The 20,155-nt window shown below is 51.1% G+C and overlaps 1 protein-coding gene and 8 non-coding genes across 9 annotated transcripts in view; 8 read left to right on the top strand and 1 right to left on the bottom strand.

Moving 5' to 3' along the window:
* Nucleotides 1–20,155, bottom strand: part of LOC120924009 — a 742,797-nt gene that overhangs the window by 194,181 nt on the left and 528,461 nt on the right. The window lies entirely within an intron of this gene.
* On the top strand, nucleotides 9,359–9,430 carry TRNAT-CGU. Its single transcript has one exon. It is a non-coding gene; the product is annotated as a tRNA-Thr (tRNA).
* On the top strand, nucleotides 9,707–9,778 carry TRNAT-CGU. Its single transcript has one exon. It is a non-coding gene; the product is annotated as a tRNA-Thr (tRNA).
* On the top strand, nucleotides 12,708–12,779 carry TRNAT-UGU. Its single transcript has one exon. It is a non-coding gene; the product is annotated as a tRNA-Thr (tRNA).
* Nucleotides 13,610–13,681, top strand: TRNAT-CGU. The gene has a single exon. It is a non-coding gene; the product is annotated as a tRNA-Thr (tRNA).
* Nucleotides 14,472–14,543, top strand: TRNAT-CGU. The gene has a single exon. It is a non-coding gene; the product is annotated as a tRNA-Thr (tRNA).
* On the top strand, nucleotides 16,762–16,833 carry TRNAT-CGU. Its single transcript has one exon. It is a non-coding gene; the product is annotated as a tRNA-Thr (tRNA).
* On the top strand, nucleotides 17,121–17,192 carry TRNAT-UGU. The gene has a single exon. It is a non-coding gene; the product is annotated as a tRNA-Thr (tRNA).
* On the top strand, nucleotides 19,870–19,941 carry TRNAT-UGU. The gene has a single exon. It is a non-coding gene; the product is annotated as a tRNA-Thr (tRNA).

Below are 20,155 nucleotides of genomic sequence, written 5' to 3'. Positions count from 1 at the left end.
GAGCTGCAATAGAGAGAGAGAGAGAGAGAGAGAGAGAGAGAGAGGGGGCTGCAATGGTGGAAGAGAGAGGGGATGCAATAGTGAGAGAGAGGAGCTGCAATAGAGAGAGAGAGGGACTGCAATTGTGTGTGTGTGAGAGAGAGAGAGAGAGAGAGAGAGAGAGAGAGAGGAAGGGGCTGCAATGATGAGAGATAGAGGGGCTGCAGTGGTGAGAGAGAGAGGGGCTGCAGTGATGAGACATAGAGAAAGGGGCTGCAATAGTGTGAGAGAGAGAGAGAGAGAGAGAGGGGGGGGGGCTGCAATGGTGAGAGAGAGAAGTGCTGCTATAGTGTGTGAGAGAGGGGGGGGCTGCAATGGTGGGAGAGAGAGAGGGGCTGCAATAGTGGTTGAGAGGGGAGCTGAAACAGTAAGAGAGAGGGAGAGAGAGAGAGAGAGGGCTGCAATGGTGAGAGAAAGGGGCTGCAATAGTGAGAGAGAGAGAGAGAGGGGGGCTGCAGTGATGGGAGAGAGAGGGGGGCTGCAATGGTGGGAGGGAGAGAGAGATGGGCTGCAATGGTGGGAGAGAGAGGGGGCTGAAATGGTGAGAGAGAGAGAGAGAGAGAGAGAGAGAGGGGGGGGCTGCAATGGTAGGAGAGAGAGAGGGCTGCAATGGTGGGAGAGAGAGAAAGCGGCTGCAATGGTGAGATATATTGGGGCTGCAGTGGTGAGAGAGTGGGGCTGCAGTGGTGAGACAGAGAGAAAGGGGCTGCAATAGTGAGAGAGAGAGAGAGAGAGAGAGAGAGAGAGAGAGAGAGAGAGAGAGAGGCTGCAATAGTGAGAGAGAGAGGTGCTGCAATAGTGAGAGAGAGAGAGGTGCTGCAATAGTGAGAGAGAGGAGCTGCAATAGAAAGAGAGAGGGACTGCAATGGTTGGAGGGAGAGAGGAGCTGCAATAGAGAGAGAGAGAGAGAGAGAGAGAGGGGGGGGGGGCTGCAATGGTGTGAGAGAGAGAGAGAGAGAGAGAGAGAGAGAGAGGGGGGGGGGCTGCAATGGTGAGAGAGAGAAGTGCTGCTATAGTGTGTGAGAGAGAGGGGGGGGCTGCAATGGTGGGAGAGAGAGAGGGGCTGCAATAGTGGTTGAGAGGGGAGCTGAAATAGTAAGAGAGAGGGAGAGAGAGAGAGGGCTGCAATGGTGAGAGAAAGGGGCTGCAATAGTGAGAGAGAGAGAGAGGGGGGCTGCAGTGATGGGAGAGAGAGGGGGGCTGCAATGGTGGGAGGGAGAGAGAGATGGGCTGCAATGGTGGGAGAGATGGGGGCTGCAATGGTGGGAGAGAGAGGGGGCTGAAATGGTGAGAGAGAGAGAGAGGGGGGCTGCAATGGTAGGAGAGAGAGGGGGCTGCAATGGTGAGAGAGAGAGAAAGCGGCTGCAATGGTGAGATATATTGGGGCTGCAGTGGTGAGAGAGTGGGGCTGCAATGGTGAGACAGAGAGAAAGGGGCTGCAATAGTGAGAGAGAGAGAGAGAGAGAGAGAGAGAGAGAGGGGCTGCAATAGTGAGAGAGAGAGAGGTGCTGCAATAGTGAGAGAGAGGAGCTGCAATAGAAAGAGAGAGGGACTGCAATGGTTGGAGGGAGAGAGGAGCTGCAATAGAGAGAGAGAGAGAGAGAGAGAGAGAGAGAGGGGGGGCTGCAATGGTGGAAGAGAGAGGGGATGCAATAGTGAGAGAGAGGAGCTGCAATAGAGAGAGAGAGGGGCTACAATTGTGTGTGTGAGAGAGAGAGAGAGAGAGAGAGAAAGGGGCTGCAATGATGAGAGATAGAGGGGCTGCAGTGGTGAGAGAGAGAGGGGCTGCAGTGATGAGACATAGAGAAAGGGGCTGCAATAGTGAGAGAGAGAGAGAAAGAGAAGGGGGGGGGCTGCAATGGTGAGAGAGAGAAGTGCTGTTATAGTGTGTGAGAGAGAGGGGGGGCTGCAATGGTGGGAGAGAGAGAGGGGCTGCAATAGTGGTTGAGAGGGGAGCTGAAATAGTAAGAGAGAGGGAGAGAGAGAGAGAGAGAGAGAGAGGGCTGCAATGGTGAGAGAAAGGGGCTGCAATAGTAAGAGAGAGAGAGGGGGGCTGCAGTGATGGGAGAGAGAGGGGGGCTGCAATGGTGGGAGGGAGAGAGGAGCTGCAATAGAGAGAGAGAGAGAGAGAGAGAGAGAGAGAGAGAGAGAGAGAGGGGGGGGGGCTGCAATGGTGGAAGAGAGAGGGGATGCAATAGTGAGAGAGAGGAGCTGCAATAGAGAGAGAGAGGGACTGCAATTGTGTGTGTGTGAGAGAGAGAGAGAGAGAGAGAGAGAGAGAGAGAAAGGGGCTGCAATGATGAGAGATAGAGGGGCTGCAGTGGTGAGAGAGAGAGTGGGGCTGCAGTGATGAGACATAGAGAAAGGGGCTGCAATAGTGTGAGAGAGAGAGAGAGAGAGGAGGGGCTGCAATGGTGAGAGAGAGAAGTGCTGCTATAGTGTGTGAGAGAGGGGGGGGCTGCAATGGTGGGAGAGAGAGAGGGGCTGCAATAGTGGTTGAGAGGGGAGCTGAAACAGTAAGAGAGAGGGAGAGAGAGAGAGGGCTGCAATGGTGAGAGAAAGGGGCTGCAATAGTGAGAGAGAGAGAGAGGGGGGCTGCAGTGATGGGAGAGAGAGGGGGGCTGCAATGGTGGGAGGGAGAGAGAGATGGGCTGCAATGGTGGGAGAGATGGGGGCTGCAATGGTGGGAGAGAGAGGGGGCTGAAATGGTGAGAGAGAGAGAGAGAGAGAGAGAGAGGGGGGGGGGCTGCAATGGTAGGAGAGAGAAAGGGGCTGCAATAGTGAGAGAGAGAGAAAGCGGCTGCAATGGTGAGATATATTGGGGCTGCAGTGGTGAGAGAGTGGGGCTGCAGTGGTGAGACAGAGAGAAAGGGGCTGCAATAGTGAGAGAGAGAGAGAGAGAGAGAGAGAGAGAGAGAGGGGCTGCAATAGTGAGAGAGAGAGGTGCTGCAATAGTGAGAGAGAGAGAGGTGCTGCAATAGTGAGAGAGAGGAGCTGCAATAGAAAGAGAGAGGGACTGCAATGGTTGGAGGGAGAGAGGAGCTGCAATAGAGAGAGAGAGAGAGAGAGAGGGGGGGGGCTGCAATGGTGGAAGAGAGAGGGGATGCAATAGTGAGAGAGAGGAGCTGCAATAGAGAGAGAGAGGGGCTACAATTGTGTGTGTGTGAGAGAGAGAGAGAGAGAGAGAGAAAGGGGCTGCAATGATGAGAGATAGAGGGGCTGCAGTGGTGAGAGAGAGAGGGTCTGCAGTGATGAGACATAGAGAAAGGGGCTGCAATAGTGAGAGAGAGAGAGAGAGAGAGAGGGGGGGCTGCAATGGTGAGAGAGAGAAGTGCTGCTATAGTGTGTGAGAGAGGGGGGGCTGCAATGGTGGGAGAGAGAGAGGGGCTGCAATAGTGGTTGAGAGGGGAGCTGAAATAGTAAGAGAGAGAGAGAGAGAGAGGGCTGCAATGGTGAGAGAAAGGGGCTGCAATAGTGAGAGAGAGAGAGAGAGAGGGGGGCTGCAGTGATGGGAGAGAGAGGGGCTGCAATGGTGGGAGGGAGAGAGAGATGGGCTGCAATGGTGGGAGAAATGGGGGCTGCAATGGTGGGAGAGAGAGGGGGCTGAAATGGTGAGAGAGAGAGAGAGAGAGAGAGGGGGGGGGGGCTGCAATGGTAGGAGAGAGAGAGGGCTGCAATGGTGGGAGGAAGAGAGGGGGCTGCAATGGTGGGAGGGAGAGAGAGATGGGCTGCAATGGTGGGAGAGATGGGGGCTGCAATGGTGGGAGAGAGAAGGGGCTGAAATGGTGAGAGAGAGAGAGAGAGAGAGAGAGAGAGAGAGAGAGAGAGAGAGAGAGAGAGAGAGTGAGAGGGGGCTGCAATGGTGGGAGGAAGAGAGGGGGCTGCAATGGTGGGAGGAAGAGAGGGGGCTGCAATGGTGGGAGGAAGAGAGGGGCTGCAATGGTGGGAGAGAGAGGGGGGCTGCAATGGTGGGAGAGAGAGAGGGGGCTGCAATGATGGGAGAGAGAGAGGGAGCTGCAATGGTGTGGGAGAGGGGGCATGCAATGGTGGGAGAGAGAGGGGGCTGCAATGGTGGGGTGGGGGGAGAGAGAGGGGGGCTGCAATGGTGGGGGGAGAGAGAGAGGGGGGCTGAAATGATGGGGGAGAGAGAGAGAGGGAGGGCTGCAATGGTGGGGGAGAGAGGTGGGCTGCAATGGTGGGGGAGAGAGAGGGGGCTGCAATGGTGGGGGAAAGAGACAGGGAGCTGCAATGGTGGGGGAGAGAGAGAGGGGGGACTGCAATGGTGGAAGGGAGAGAGGGGGGCTGGAATGGTGGGGGGGAGAGAGAGAGGGGGCTGCAATGGTGGGAGTGAGAAAAAGGGTGGCTGCAATGGTGGGGGAGAGAGGGGTGGCTGCAATGGTGGGGGGGAGATAGAGAAGGGGAGCTGCAATGGTGGGGGAGAGAGGGGGGCTGCAATGGTGAAGGGGAGAGAGAGGGGGCTGCAATGGTGGGAGGGGGAGAGAGGGGGGGCTGCAATGGTGGGAGGGAGAGAGAGAGGGGGGGCTGCAATGGTGGGGGAGAGAGAGAGGGGGCTGCAATGGTGGGGGGAGAGAGAGAAAGAGAGAGGGGGGCTGCAATGGTGGGGGGAGAGGGAAGGGGGGCTGCAATGGTGGGGGGGGGGGGAGAGAGAGGGGGGCTGCAATGGTGGGAGGGAGAGAGAGAGGGGGGCTGCAATGGTGGGAGAGAGAGAGAGAAAGAGAGAGAGGGGGTGTCAATGGTGGGGGATAAGAGAGAGAGAGAGGGGGATGCAATGGTGGGGGAGAGAGAGGGGGCTGCAATGGTGGGGGAGAGAGAGAGGGGGGGCTGCAATGGTGGGGGGAGAGCGAGAGGGGGGCTGCAATGCTGGGGGGGAGAGAGAGGGGGGGCTGCAATGGTGGGGGAGAGAGAGGGGGGCTGCAATGGTGGGGGGAGAGAGAGGGGGGCTGCAATGGTAGTGGGAGAGAGAGAGAGGGGGGGCTGCAATGGTGGGGGAGAGAGAGGGGGCTGCAATGGTGGGGGGAGAGAGAGGGGCTGCAATGGTGGGAGGGAGAGAGAGAGAGAGAGAGGGGGGGCTGCAATGGTGGGGGGAGAGAGAGAGGGGGCTGCAATGGTGGGGGGAGAGAGAGGGGGGCTGCAATGGTGGGGGGAGAGAGAGAGGGGGGCTGCAATGGTAGGGGGAAAGAGAGAGGGGGGCTGCAATGGTGGGGGGAGAGAGAGGGGGGCTGCAATGGTGGGGTGGGGGAGAGAGAGGAGGCTGCAATGGTGGGGGGAGAGAGAGGGGGGCTGCAATGGTGGGGGGAGAGAGAGACGGGGGGCTGCAATGGTGGGAGGGAGAGAGAGAGAGAGAGAGGGGGGCTGCAATGGTGGGGGGAGAGAGAGAGAAAGAGAGAGAGAGAGAGGGGGGCTGCAATGGTGGGGGGAGAGAGAGGGGGCTGCAATGGTGGGGGAGAGAGAGGGGGGCTGCAATGGTGGGGGAGCGAGAGAGAAAGAGAGAGGGGGGGGTGCAATGGTGGGGGGAGAGAGAGGGGGCTGCAATGGTGGGGGAGAGAGAGGGGGGCTGCAATGGTGGGGGAGCGAGAGGGGGCTGCAATGGTGGGGGAAAGAGAGGGGTCTGCAATGGTGGGGGGAGAGAGAGAGAGAGAGGGGGGCTGCAATGGTGGGAAAGAGAAAGAGATTAAAATGCTCTGCAGACCATTTACCGGCAAACAAAATAATTAGTTTGCTTTGAGAGAGAGAGAGATGCACCTTGCAATGATGAGAGTCTGAGAGAGATTATCCACTTCCCGCCCGGTCAATAGGAAATAGACGTCCGGGAAGTGGTTACCAAATCCTGACAGGACGTTCACGAACGTCCTGCAGGATAATGCCTAGCGCGCGCCCGCGGGGGGGCGCAGCGCGGTGATCGGGGACGGCGTGTGTCCCTCGGACACAGCGCTTCCCTGATCACGGTAAACAGCCAATTTCATTGGCTGTTTACCACGTGATCGGCTGTGTCAAAGACACAGCCAATCACATGTCAAAACAAACTCGGCGGCGCGCTCCGTGCGCGCCGCCAGAGGCTTGCAGAGCGGGGATCGGGGAAGGCGCGTGTCCCATGGACACAGCGCTTCCCCGATCAGGGTAAACAGCCAATGAAATTGGCTGTTTACCACGTGACCGGCTGTGTCCAATCACAGACGGTCAGAAATGTAAACAAACAGGGCAGTTAGTACCTGATCTCTGATCTCTCCTCACACACCGATTTGTGAGGAGCGAGCAGGGATCAGTAAGTGAGATCAGTGTAGTTTGTTACTGTAATTTGTGCACAACACAGCCCCCCCTCCCCCCCCACCAATAAAGAGGACCTGACACAGCCCACCTGTCAATCAGCCCACCTGTCAATCAGCCCACCTGTCAATCAGCCAATCTGTCAATCAGCCAATCTGTCAATCAGCGGTACCACCGCCATCAGTACCACCACCACCCGTACCACCATCGGTACCGCCGCCACCCATACTGCCACCACCCGTACCGCTGCCACCCTTACCACCATCTGTACCGCTGCCACCCGTACCGCCATCGGTACCGCCGCCACCTGTACCGCCGCCACCCGTACCACCACCACCTGTACCGCCACCACCACCCCTACCACCGCCATCGGTACCACCACCCGTACCACCGCCATCAGTACCACCACCACCCGTACCACCGCCATCGGTACCACCACACATTCCTGCCACTAATACCTCCATCGATACCGCCACACAGGCTACCAGTACCGCCATCTGTACCACCACCACCCGTACCAACACCACCACCCATACCACCGACATCGGTACCACCACCCATACCGCCATCGGTACCACCACCCGTGCCACCACCCATACCGCCAACGGTATCACCACCACCACCCAAACCGCCATCGGTACCACCACCACCAGTACCGCCATCGGTACCACCACCACCCGTACCGCCATCGGTACCACCAACACCCGTACCGCCATCGGTACCACCACCACCCGTACCGCCATCGGTACCACCACCACCACCCATACCTGCCACTAATACCTTTATCGGTACGACCACACAGGCCACCAGCAGTACTATTACGCAGGCCCAACAATAAGTACTGCCATACTGCCATAATGTCCAAATGGCATTACACAACCGAGGAGGCATTTGCCATTATTTCCACCATGTCGGATAACAGCGAGGAGCTCCCATTATCCGATTCTGATTCGAAATACGAGCCAGTGGAGGATAGTGGCTCAGAGTCAGAGTATGAGTCCCCGGAAGAAACCGTCCCTCCCAAAAGAATGCGATCGGGACCAAGTTCAGGACCAAGTTCAGGACCAAGTTCAGGACCAAGATCAGGACCAAGATCAGGACCAAGATCAGGACCAAGATCCGCAGATCTGCCCAGCACCAGCAGCGCCATACCCCAGGAAGAGGAGCCCAGTACAAATAATGGAAATACACGCCCAACTTGAAGAATCCTGCCCCAGTCCTACCTTCCCGATGCCCTGGCAAACCCCTTATGGTTGCCTGCCAACTCAGGATCCGCTATCATCCCCCCTTTCACCGCACAGCCAGGTGTGCAGCCCGACACTACGGATTTTTCTCAATTTGATTATTTTTGTTTATTTTTCCCAGAAGATTTTATGCAGAATATAGTGGATCAAACCAATATATATGCATCCCAATTTATTGCCGCCAACCCCAATTCTTCCTACGCCCGCATGTTCCAGTGGCGGCGTCTAACAATGGAAGAATTTAAAATGTTTTTGGGCCTTATGTTCAATATGGGGCTTACAAAGAAGAATGAAGGCCATTCATATTGGTCTACACGCCCCATCGAACACATGCCTATATTTTCCGCTGTCATGTCCAGGACAAGATACGACATGATAATGCGTTTTCTCCACTTTAATGACAATTCACAGTGCCCTCCCCGAGATCATCCCCACTACGATAAATTATACAAAATACGCCCCCTAATCAATGCCTTTTCCCAGAGATTTGCAGAAGTTTTCATCCCAGACCAAAACATTTGTGTGGACGAGTCCCTCATCCATTTCACTGGCCGACTGCACTTCAAGCAGTACATCCCAAACAAGAGAGCCAGGTATAGGTTAAAATTAAATAAATTATGCGATCGAGCCACTGGATATGTGTTCACATTCAGGATCTACGAAGGCAAAGACTCCCAGCTCCAGCCCCGTGATTGCCCCACATATATTGGAACCAGTGGGAAAATTGTCTGGGAGTTGGCATACCCCCTGTTCGGAAAAGGCTACCATTTATATGTTGATAATTATTAAACCAGCCTGCCCCTTTTTCGTCACCTTTACAGCAAGCAAACCCCGGCCTGCGGTTCCTTAAAAAAAAAACGGAAGGGATTCCCACAAAATTTGTTGACCAAAAATTTGAAAACTGGAGAATCGTCATTCATGAGGAACGAAGAGGTGTTGGCCATGAAGTGGAGGGACAAGAAAGATGTCCACATCCTCTCTACCATCCACAATGACACCATGGTGGAGATCCAAAGACGACACGGCCCTATTACAAAGCCCGAATGTGTTCACGACTACAATTTGTACATGGGTGGGGTGGATTTAAATGACCAGATGCTACAGCCCTACTTATCAACAAGAAAGTCCTATTTTTGGCACAAAAAAAGTTGCGTTTCACTTGTTTCACATGGCCCTTTATAATTCGTTTGTCTGCTACCAAAAAGCCAATCAGCCAACTCAAAACCCACAAATCTCCTACCTCAGATATATCAAGGATATCATTGAAGCTCTCATTTATCAACAAGATCCCGTCCCAGGAAGCATTCGCTCTGATTGTGTGAGTCGTCTTCACGAGCGACACTTTCCCTTTAGCATCCCCCCCACAGAATCTGGAAGAAAACCCCCAAAAAAATGCTGTGTATGCAGCAGAGCAGGAGTAAGAAGAGACACCACCTGTTACTGTCCTGATTGTCCCTCCCAACCTGGCCTGTGCCTGGGACAGTGCTTCAAAAAGTATCATACATCCATCCAATATTAGTTCCCCTTATTATTAACAGACTGCCATTTCCCCATTTGCCTGCTACCATGTAACTACCTTCCATGTTAATTAACTGACCCTGGCCTGTTTACCGACGATGTCTTTGCTTGCCGATTTAAACCACGTTTCTGACCTCCACGTGTACCAACCTCAGCCTGTTTACCGACGATGTCTTTGCTTGCCGATTTAAACCACGTTTCTGACTTCCACGTGCACCGACCTTGGCCTGTTAATCTACCACGTTTTTGATGGAATGCAGGTCCATATAGGTGGCACAGTGGCCAAGTGGTAAGGCGTTGGTCTCGTAACCCAAAGATCATGGGTTCAATCCCCATCTGTGCCTGGTTCTGTAATGTAATAAACATTTGTGATAATTTAGTGAACCACATAAACATCACTTATGGTGAAGACGACCTGTATGGAAATAACTTCACAGATACAGGGACATTCTCTGTGTGATACTTGTGTGTCTATAACCCCTCCCCCCTACATTTCTTATCTATTCCAGTAATAGAATATTATGTGTGGAATCACACAATAGATGGAAAATTCACATTCTATTGTCATATATACAAATACCAAATACAACTTGTGACATACAACCACCTCACCTATAGAGGGCGCAGTGGCCAAGTGGTAAGGCGTTGGTCTCGTAAACCAAAGATCATGGGTTCAATCCCCATCTGTGCCTCTTTCTTTAAACCCAACCTAATCTACTGAGTGCTATAAACAGTGGCGGTGCATCCATAAAGGGCGCCGGAGCACCGGCCCCTCTCGCTCTTGCACTGCCACTCATTACAATACATAGATTCATGCATTGCATGAATCTATGTATTGTTGCCGCTGCCACCTATTCAGATGGCCGGCCGGGTGGAATGAGCGCCGGCCAGCGGCTCTGATAGGCTTTCCGAATACAGCCAGGGCCATCTTTAATATGGTTTGGGCCCTGGCAAACATTTTTTTTGGGCCCCCCTCCAGCTTATTTTGGGCCTGGCTGGTTCACATGTATGTGTTTTGGGGCCCTCATTTGTGCAGGCACAGCAGCCCATTGATTTGAATGGGCTGCCGTGCCTTCGTTTCCTGCAGAAAAAAGGTGCATTCAACATTTTAAAAATACAGTTGCCTTGAAATCCATTCTGCTTTTGCACCATGCTACTTACCTGCAGTTCTTGCACACACAAACGCACTGTGTTTTTAAAAGCGTGACCTAAACGTCTAAAAATGCAGCAAGTTTGACAGTGCGGGAACTGCAGATAAGTCACAGCAGACAGCAGAATGGATAGACAGTGCTGTATTTCAGTGCTTGATGGGCATAGGCGTGCCGTGTGCGCAGCCTATTACATGAGACATGCGCTTTTCTTTGCAGGAAACGCAGGCGCATTCAAATGAATAGGCTGCTGTGCCTGCGCAAATGTGGGCCGCCAAAACACATACATGTGAACCAGCCAGGCCTAAAATAAGCCCATCAAGCAGTTAAATACAGACAGTAATGCCATGTGCTCTGAGGCCTTACTCAGCCTGGACTGCAGGTGTGGTCTGTGATTTAAAGAGTTCCTCTATTTTACACATGGCATGGCATGGGGTCCCATGGTGCTAAAGCAGAATGGACAGACAGTGCTGTGACCCCATGCCATGCCATGTGTAAAATAGAGGAACTTTTTAAAACACTGACCAGACCTGCAGTGAATCATCAAATATTATAAAGACTTTTGTGCACACTCTACAGAAAACTTCTATTTACAATATAGATTAGCAAACAGTGACAGACCTTGAGGAGCAGAACATGAAGAAGTCAGCCTCGGGAAGAGCAAACTGGGGATGTTATAAAATCACATTCTAATTCACTTTTATATACAAGCAGCACCCAGTGGCAGGAAGGGAGAAGTGCGCGTCTAAAGGGAAGCCAGGGGTGCTGTACATTTTAAAACACTGGGAAGGGAAGCAGTACTGTCACTGGCTGCGTGCCGCTGATGATTTTCAGCCTGATTTGTGGGCAGCACAGGGGCTTAACGGGTGGCAGGGCCGCCATCAGGAATTATAGTGCCCCTTACACAGCTTCAGTCATGGGCCCCTTGGAGCAGAGAACTGGGGGCGGGGTGCTGCCGCCGGCTGCCGCGAATTTAGAAGCGGGGGGCCCTTTACAAAAAAAAAAAAGAAATAAAGAAAAATATATATAAAAAAAGGGGTGTAGCCATCTGGGGCCCTGGGGACCTCTGGGCCCTTTAATAAAAAAGAAAAAAAGAAATAAAAAAAATATATAAAATATATATATATTTTTTTTTAAAAAAGGGGATTGCCATCTGGGGCCCTGGGGACCTCTGGGCCCTTTAATATTTTTTTTTTATAAAAATAAATTACAAAAAAAGGGGGGGGTTGCCATCCGGGACTTCTGGGCCCTTTAATAAAAAATAAAAGAAAAAAATATATATATAAAAAAGAAACATTTATAAAAAAAAAAGGGGGGGGTTGCCACCCAGGACCCTGGGGACGACCTCTGGGCCCTTTAATAAAAAAATAAAATAAAAAGAAATAAACATTTATAAAAAAATTTAAAAGGGTGTTTGCCACATGGGGCCCTGGGGACTCTGAGCCCTTTAATAAAAAAAAATATATATATATATATATATATATATATATATATATAAAAAAAAAAAAGAAAAAAAAATACTATAATTTTTTATTTTATTTTTTTTATAAAAAAAGGGGGCCCTGGGGACCTCTGGGTTCTTTAATAATAATAATAATAACATATATATATATATATATATATATATATATATATATATATATATATATATATATATATATATATATATATATATATATATATATATATATATATATATATATAAAATAAAAGAAATAAAGAAATTTATAAAAAAAAAGGGGGGTTGTCATCCAGGGCCCTGGGGAACTACGGGCCCCTGGGGACCTCCAGACCTCTAAAAAAAAAAAATTGGCCCTTTAATAAAAAATAAAATAAAAATATATTAAAAAATATATTTTTTTCATTTAAAAAGAAATAAAAAAAGGGGGTTGCCACCTGGGGCCCCTGGGGAACTCCAAAAACAGTGACAGGGCCCTGGGCAGCTGACCCTGTTTGCCCTATGGTAAAGACGGCCCTGAGTACAGCCCTCAGGCTGTATTCGGCTTCCAGATACTTATCTAAGGGACGTACGGGGGGTGCGTTCTTTGGATAAGACTGACAGGCATCTCAGCCAATCAGGTTCACCAGATCTGGTAACCGGTAACCTGATTGGCTGAAGCATCATCGAGGGCAGCAGAGGACATCGAGGGATGTGGAAGGAGGGTGGCCGACCCCAGAAAGGTAAGTGCCGGGGGGGGCATTTTACAGGGCATGGCGGCGACAATGGTCACAGTGGCATCAATTGGCACAGTGGCACAGTAGCGACAATGGGGAGCAGGTGTGTTAAATTTGGTGTTATCGCTCTCACTCTCTCATACTGGTCACAGAAGTTCAACATGGCTCCTCATGGCTCTCTCTGAGGATCTGGAAAAAAGACTTGTTGCTGAACATGAAGAAGACCTAGGCTATAATGACCAAATATAACTTGTGTGCTTTCTTAGAGCTTAAACATAAAACCACTTGTCCTGTAGAGGGCGCAGTGGCCAAGTGGTAAGGCGTTGGTCTTGTAAACCAAAGATCATGGGTTCGATCCCCATCTGTGCCTCATTATTTAAACCCAACCTATTCTACTGAGTGCTATAAACATTTGTGGTGAAGATGACCTGTGGAAGCTCAGCTTCTTTCTACATGAATTATGACACAACAGTGTAAAATTGGTCAGCAACAGGACAATTATACCGAGCAAGACTAGTCCCCAATGTTCTGGAGAGAAAGAGCATAGGCTGGGGCTTTACTACAAGAATTAGGCTACAGCAGTGTGAAGCCTCGTACACACGATCAGATTACCAACGGACAAATCTGTGGAATTTTGTGCGAAGGGCGTTGGTCGTGAACTTGTTTTGCATACAGACGGAAAAACTTTGTTGGCCAACATACAAGAAACTATGTGGTTTTTCAGCTCTTTAGCGTCACCCTTTGGGCAACTTATGCTAATGTTGTCTTATGGTTAGCATTGGTTCGGAGCATGTGTGTTTGTACTTTGGAGTTTTGTCCGATGGAGTTGTGTACACACGCTCGGACTTGTGTACACACGCTTGTTGTCATTAATGTGGCAACAAAAGTGAGTACACCCCTAAGTGAAATTGTCCAAATTGGGCCCAATTAGCCATTTTCTCTCACCGGTGTCATGTGGCTCTTTAGTGTTACAAGGTCTCAGGTGTGAATGGGGAGCAGGTGTGTTAAATTTGGTGTTATCGCTCTCACTCTCTCATACTGGTCACTGGAAGTTCAATATGGAACCTCATGGCAAAGATCTCTCTGAGGATCTGGAAAAAAGACTTGTTGCTCAACATGAAGATGATCTAGGCTATAATGACCAAATATAACTTGTGTGCTTTCTTAGAGCTTAAACATAAAACCACTTGCCCTGTAGAGGGCGCAGTGGCCAAGTGGTAAGGCGTTGGTCTCGTAAACCAAAGATCATGGGTTCAATCCCCATCTGTGCCTCTTTCTTTAAACCCAACCTAATCTACTGAGTGCTGTAAACAGTGGCGGTGCATCCATAGAGGGCGCCGGAGTGCTTCCCCCCCCTTGCTTTCGCACCGCCACTGATTACAATACATAGATTCATGCATTGCATCTTAGCCAGTGGCAAGGCTTTGGTCTCATAAATTAATAGATCATGGGTACAATCCCCATCTGTGCATTATTCTGCAATTCCTAACTAAGTTGATTAGGTGAAGTCATGTTTATTGGCACCCCCATCAATTTTATGAGTCCAGTCCTAATACTCTATCTATAGATGGCTCTGTACTTCTAAATAAAAAAAAAATAGTGGTGATATTTGATGCTAATTTAACCCATGTACAAAATGTGGTCAGGACATCTTTTTTCCATGTAAAGCCATCCAACCAATAGGTGGCGCAGTGGCCAAGTGGTAAGGCGTTGGTCTCGTAAACCAAAGATCAAGGGTTCAATCCCCATCTGTGCCTCATTATTTAAACCCAACCTAATCTACTGAGTGCTATAAACATTTGTGGTGAAGATGACCTGTGGAAGCTCAGCTTCTTTCTACATGAATTATGACACAACAGTGTAAAATTGGTCAGCAATAGGACAATTATACTGAGCAAGACTAGTCCCCAATGTACTGGAGAGAAAGAGGCTTTACTACAAGAATTAGGCGATCTGGAAAAATGTATTTTTGCTCCACATGAAGATGACCTAGGCTATAAAGACCAAATATAACTTGTGTGCTTTCTTAGAGCTCAAACATAAAGATACTTGACTTGTAGAGGGCGCAGTGGCCAAGTGGTAAGGCGTTGGTCTCGTAAACCAAAGATCATGGGTTCGATCCCCATCTGTGCCTGGTTCTGTAATGTAATAAACATTTGTGATAATTTAGTGAACCACATAAACATCATTTATGGTGAAGACGACCTGTTAGGGCTCTTTCACACGTCCGTTCCGTTCGTCCGTTAACGGACCGCAATGCTTCCCTATGGGTTAACGTCCGTTAGCATCCGTCTGCGTTAAGTTTAATTTTTTTGGATGGAAGAAAACCCTATTTTTCTTCCGTCAAAAAAACGTAACGGACGAAAAACGGATGATCCGTTTACCATCCGATCCGCTAACGCCGTGTGCGGCATTTGGTATGAATCCTGAGGGGGAAGTCCCCGCCGGATTTTAAATAAAAATCCGGCATGGGTTCCCCCCTCGGGAGCATACCGGGCCCTTAGGTCTGGTATGGGTTGTAAGGAGACCCCCCCTACGCCGAAAAAAACGGCGTAGGGGGTCCCCCTACAATCCATACCAGACCCGTATCCAAAGCACGCTACCCGGCCGGCCAGGAAAGGAGTGGGGACAAGCGAGCGCCCCCCCCCCTCCTGAGCCGTACCGGGCTGCATGCCCTCAACATGGGGGGGTTGGGTGCTCTGGGGCAGGGGGGCACACTGAGGTCAACCCACCCCAGAGCACCCTGTCCCCATGTTGATGAGGACAGGGCCCCTTCCCGACAACCCTGGCCGTTGGTTGTCGGGGTATGCGGGCAGGAGGCTTATCGGAATCTGGGAGCCCCCTTTAATAAGGGGGCCCCCAGATACCAGCCCCCCACCCTAAGTGAATGGATATGGGGTACATCGTACCCCTACCCATTCACCTGGAGGCAAAAAGTTAAAGTTAATAAACACGACACAAGGGTTTTTAAAATAATTTATTAGTCTGCTCCGGAGGCCCCCCCTGTCTTCTTTATTAGCTCTTTCACCAGGGGGGGGGCTTCTTCTTTGACGTCTTCGGGTGGGGGCCGCTCTTCTTCGTCGCCGTCTGGTTCTCTTCCACCGCCGGGGGGGTCGCTTTTATAAAAGCGCCCCCCCGGCGGGTTTCCTCCGACGTCTTCGGCGGGGGGTGGTGTGCTTCTTCTTCCGCTATCCGGGGGTCTTCTCCGCTCTCCGGGGGTCTTCTTCTATGTTTGCCGCTCTCCGCTGTTGACTCGGCGCACCCCGGTTCTTCCTCCCGCTGTCCGGTGCCTTCTGCTTCAGCGCTGAACGTCTTCTTCTTCCGTGCTGTGACGTCTTCTTCTTCTTCCGGGCTGTGACGTCTTCTTCTTCTCTTCTCCCGATGTTGACACATCGCCTCTTCTCGCTGCAATGACGGGTGCGCGGCTTGCATCTTACTTATATAGGCCTCACAGTCCCATCATGCTCCGGTACCTACCCACGTAGGTATCACATGGGTAGGTACGGAGCATGATGGGACTGTGAGGCCTATATAAGTAAGATGCAAGCCGCACCCGTCATTGCAGCGAGAAGAGGCGATGTGTCAACATCGGGAGAAGAAGAAGACGACGTCACAGCCCGGAAGAAGAAGACGTCACAGCACGGAAGAAGAAGAAGATGAAGACGTTCAGCGCTGAAGGAGAAGGCACCGGACAGCGGGAGGAAGAACCGGGGTGCGCCGAGTCAACAGCGGAGAGCGGCGAACATAGCAGAAGACCCCCGGAGAGTGGAGAAGACCCCCCGGATAGCGGAGAAGACCCCCCGGATAGCGGAAGAAGAAGCCCCCCCTGAGAAGCACACCACCCCCCGCCGAAGACGTCGGAGGAAACCCGCCGGGGGGTGGGCGCTTTTATAAAAGCAACCCCCCCCCCTGGCGGTGGAAGAGAACCAGATGGCGGCGAAGAAGAGCGGCCCCCACCCGAAGACGTCAAAGAAGAAGCCCCCCCTGGTGAAAAGAGCTAAAGAAGACAGGGGGCGGCCTCCGGAGAGGCCGCCCCCTGTCAACAATAAAAAATTGTTTATAGAAAAAACAAGGGGGGGGGCCTGGGGAACAAAAATATATATAAAAAACAAAAAATATTTTTATAAAAAAAGGGGGGTTGTCCCTGGGCCCTTTAATAAAAAAAAAAAAATATATAAAAAAATAAATGCAATTTTATAAAAAAGGGGGGGGGTTGCCATCCGGGGGCCCTGGGGACCCCTGGGACCTTTAAAAAAAATATATATAAATATATATATCTGATCTTCTGTGTGTCCCCCCCTCCCCTTCTCCCTTACTCCCCTACACTTGATGGAAGGCAGACTCATATAGGTGGCACAGTGGCCAAGTGGTAAGGCGTTGGTCTCGTAAACCAAAGATCATGGGTTCAATCCCCATCTGTGCCTGTTTCTGTAATGTAATAAACATTTGTGATGATTTAATGAACCACATAAACATCATTTATGGTGAAGACGACCTGTATGGAAATAATTTCACAGATACAGGGACATCCTCTGTGTGATACTTGTGTGTCTATAACCCCTCCCCCCCTACATTTCTTATCTATTCCAGTAATAGAATATTACTAAATATCACACATGGAATCACACAATAGATGGAATAATCACATAGAATTGTCATATATACAAATACCAAATACAACTTGTGACATACAACCCCCTCACCTGTAGAGGGCGCAGTGGCCAAGTGGTAAGGCGTTGGTCTTGTAAACCAAAGATCATGGGTTCAATCCCCATCTATGCCTGGTTCTCTAATCCCAATGTACTGAGTATTATAAACATTTGTGATAAGTGAGTGGACCACATTACCATGCCTTGTGTCTCTGATGACATGAATTTCCTCCAATTGTGAGGAAATAAGTTCACACTGAACCACAAAGATTTTGCGTCCTGAACACCTCTGGGTGTGTCTTAGAGACTTGTGACTGTTAATCATGAAAATAACCTGTAATGTAACTTATCGTTTTTGCGATTTCTTTTTATACGGCGGTGGCTGGTGCTAAACTTGGGGGGGGGGGAGGGCGGCAAACACACCCCCCCAGATCGCGGCACCGCGGATTCCTCGGCTTTTCCTCCCAGCCATCCCGATCCACCTCCTGTCCTGATTGGCTGGGAGAAGAAGCCGGAAGAAAATAGCAAATAATCATTCGCTAGTGTCACAAGTGGGTGGGTTCTGCGCCGCGAGCCTAACCTACCTAACCTACCCATTCACCTGGAGGCAAAAAGTTAAAGTTAATAAACACGACACAAGGGTTTTTAAAATAATTTATTAGTCTGCTCCGGAGGCCCCCCCTGTCTTCTTTATTAGCTCTTTCACCAGGGGGGGGCTTCTTCTTTGACGTCTTCGGGTGGGGGCCGCTCTTCTTCGTCGCCGTCTGGTTCTCTTCCACCGCCGGGGGGGTCGCTTTTATAAAAGCGCCCCCCCCCGCGGGTTTCCTCCGACGTCTTCGGCGGGGGGTGGTGTGCTTCTTCTTCCGCTATCCGGGGGTCTTCTCCGCTCTCTGGGGGTCTTCTTCTATGTTTGCCGCTCTCCGCTGTTGACTCGGCGCACCCCGGTTCTTCCTCCCGCTGTCCGGTGCCTTCTGCTTCAGCGCTGAACGTCTTCTTCTTCCGTGCTGTGACGTCTTCTTCTTCTTCCGGGCTGTGACGTCTTCTTCTTCTCTTCTCCCGATGTTGACACATCGCCTCTTCTCGCTGCAATGACGGGTGCGCGGCTTGCATCTTACTTATATAGGCCTCACAGTCCCATCATGCTCCGGTACCTACCCACGTAGGTATCACATGGGTAGGTACGGAGCATGATGGGACTGTGAGGCCTATATAAGTAAGATGCAAGCCGCACCCGTCATTGCAGCGAGAAGAGGCGATGTGTCAACATCGGGAGAAGAAGAAGACGACGTCACAGCCCGGAAGAAGAAGACGTCACAGCACGGAAGAAGAAGAAGATGAAGACGTTCAGCGCTGAAGGAGAAGGCACCGGACAGCGGGAGGAAGAACCGGGGTGCGCCGAGTCAACAGCGGAGAGCGGCGAACATAGCAGAAGACCCCCGGAGAGTGGAGAAGACCCCCCGGATAGCGGAGAAGACCCCCCCGGATAGCGGAAGAAGAAGCCCCCCCTGAGAAGCACACCACCCCCCGCCGAAGACGTCGGAGGAAACCCGCCGGGGGGTGGGCGCTTTTATAAAAGCAACCCCCCCCCTGGCGGTGGAAGAGAACCAGATGGCGGCGAAGAAGAGCGGCCCCCACCCGAAGACGTCAAAGAAGAAGCCCCCCCTGGTGAAAAGAGCTAAAGAAGACAGGGGGCGGCCTCCGGAGAAGACTAATAAAATATTTTAATACCCTGTGTTTTTTTATTTGTGTTTATACCACTTTTCTTGCAGGTGAATGGGTAGGGGTACAATGTACCCCATACTCATTCACTTAGGGTGGGGGGCCGGTATCTGGGGGCCCCCTTATTAAAGGGGGCTCCCAGATTCCGATAAGCCTCCCGCCCGCATACCCCGACAACCAACGGCCAGGGTTGTCGGGAAGGGGTCCTGTCCTCATCAACATGGGGACAGGGTGCTGTGGGGGGGCGCAGTGCGCCCCCCTGCCCCAGAGCACCCAACCCCCCCATGTTGAGGGCATGCAGCCCGGTACGGCTCAGGAGGGGGGGGCCGCTCGCTCGTCCCCACTCCTTTCCTGGCCGGCCGGGTAGCGTGCTTTGGATACGGGTCTGGTATGGATTGTAGGGGGACCCCCTACGCCGTTTTTTCGGCGTGGGGGGGGTCTCCTTACAACCCATACCAGACCTAAGGGAACCCATGCCGGATTTTTATTTAAAATCCGGCGGGGACTTTCCCCTCAGGATTCATACCAAACGCCGCACACGTGTAGAATTGGCGGGAATCCAAGTCGGATCTCCCGTCGCTTCTATGACATGCTTGCTGGAATGGCTTTTAGTATTCCAGCGCGTGCGAGATGTCGGCACCCTGTCGCCGAGAATCAGCGCGATGCCGTCGTGCTAAAACACATTCTCGGCGGCAGGCACTGTATGTAAAAAGCCCCCCCCCCCCCCCCAAAAAAAAAACGGATGAAAAAACGGATGGAAAAACGGATGGAAAAACTGACAAAAAACTGACAAAAAACAGACGAAAAACTGATGGAAAAACGGATCAACTGATGAAAAAAAAATTGATCTAAAAAACTGAACTGACGTGTGAAAGAGCCCTAAGGAAATAAGTTCACAGATACAGGGACATCCTCTGTGTGATACTTGTGTGTCTATAACCCCTCCCCCCTACATTTCTTATCTATTCCAGTAATAGAATATCACTAAATATCACACATGGAATCACACAATAGATGGAATAATCACATAGAATTGTCATATATACAAACACCAAATACAACTTGTGACATACTACCACCTCACCTATAGAGGGCGCAGTGGCCAAGTGGTAAGGCGTAGGTCTTGTAAACCAAAGATCATGGGTTCAATCCCCATCTGTGCCTGTGCCTGTTTCTCTAATCCCAATGTACTGAGTATTATAAACATTTGTGATAAATGAGTGGACCATGTTATTGTGGCTCTGATGGCATGAATTTCCTCCAATTGTGAGGAAATAAGTTCACACTGAACCACAAAGTTCTGAACACCTCTGGGTGTATCCAGGGCCGCCATCAGCTTCAGGCATGGGCCCCCTGGAGCAGAGAACCAGTGGGGGTG

The sequence above is a fragment of the Rana temporaria genome, chromosome 1 (assembly GCF_905171775.1).
Source record: "Rana temporaria chromosome 1, aRanTem1.1, whole genome shotgun sequence".
Classification (NCBI taxonomy): domain Eukaryota; kingdom Metazoa; phylum Chordata; class Amphibia; order Anura; family Ranidae; genus Rana; species Rana temporaria.
The sequence above is the reverse complement of the archived record's forward strand: the minus strand, read 5'-3'. Positions and strand labels throughout refer to the sequence as shown.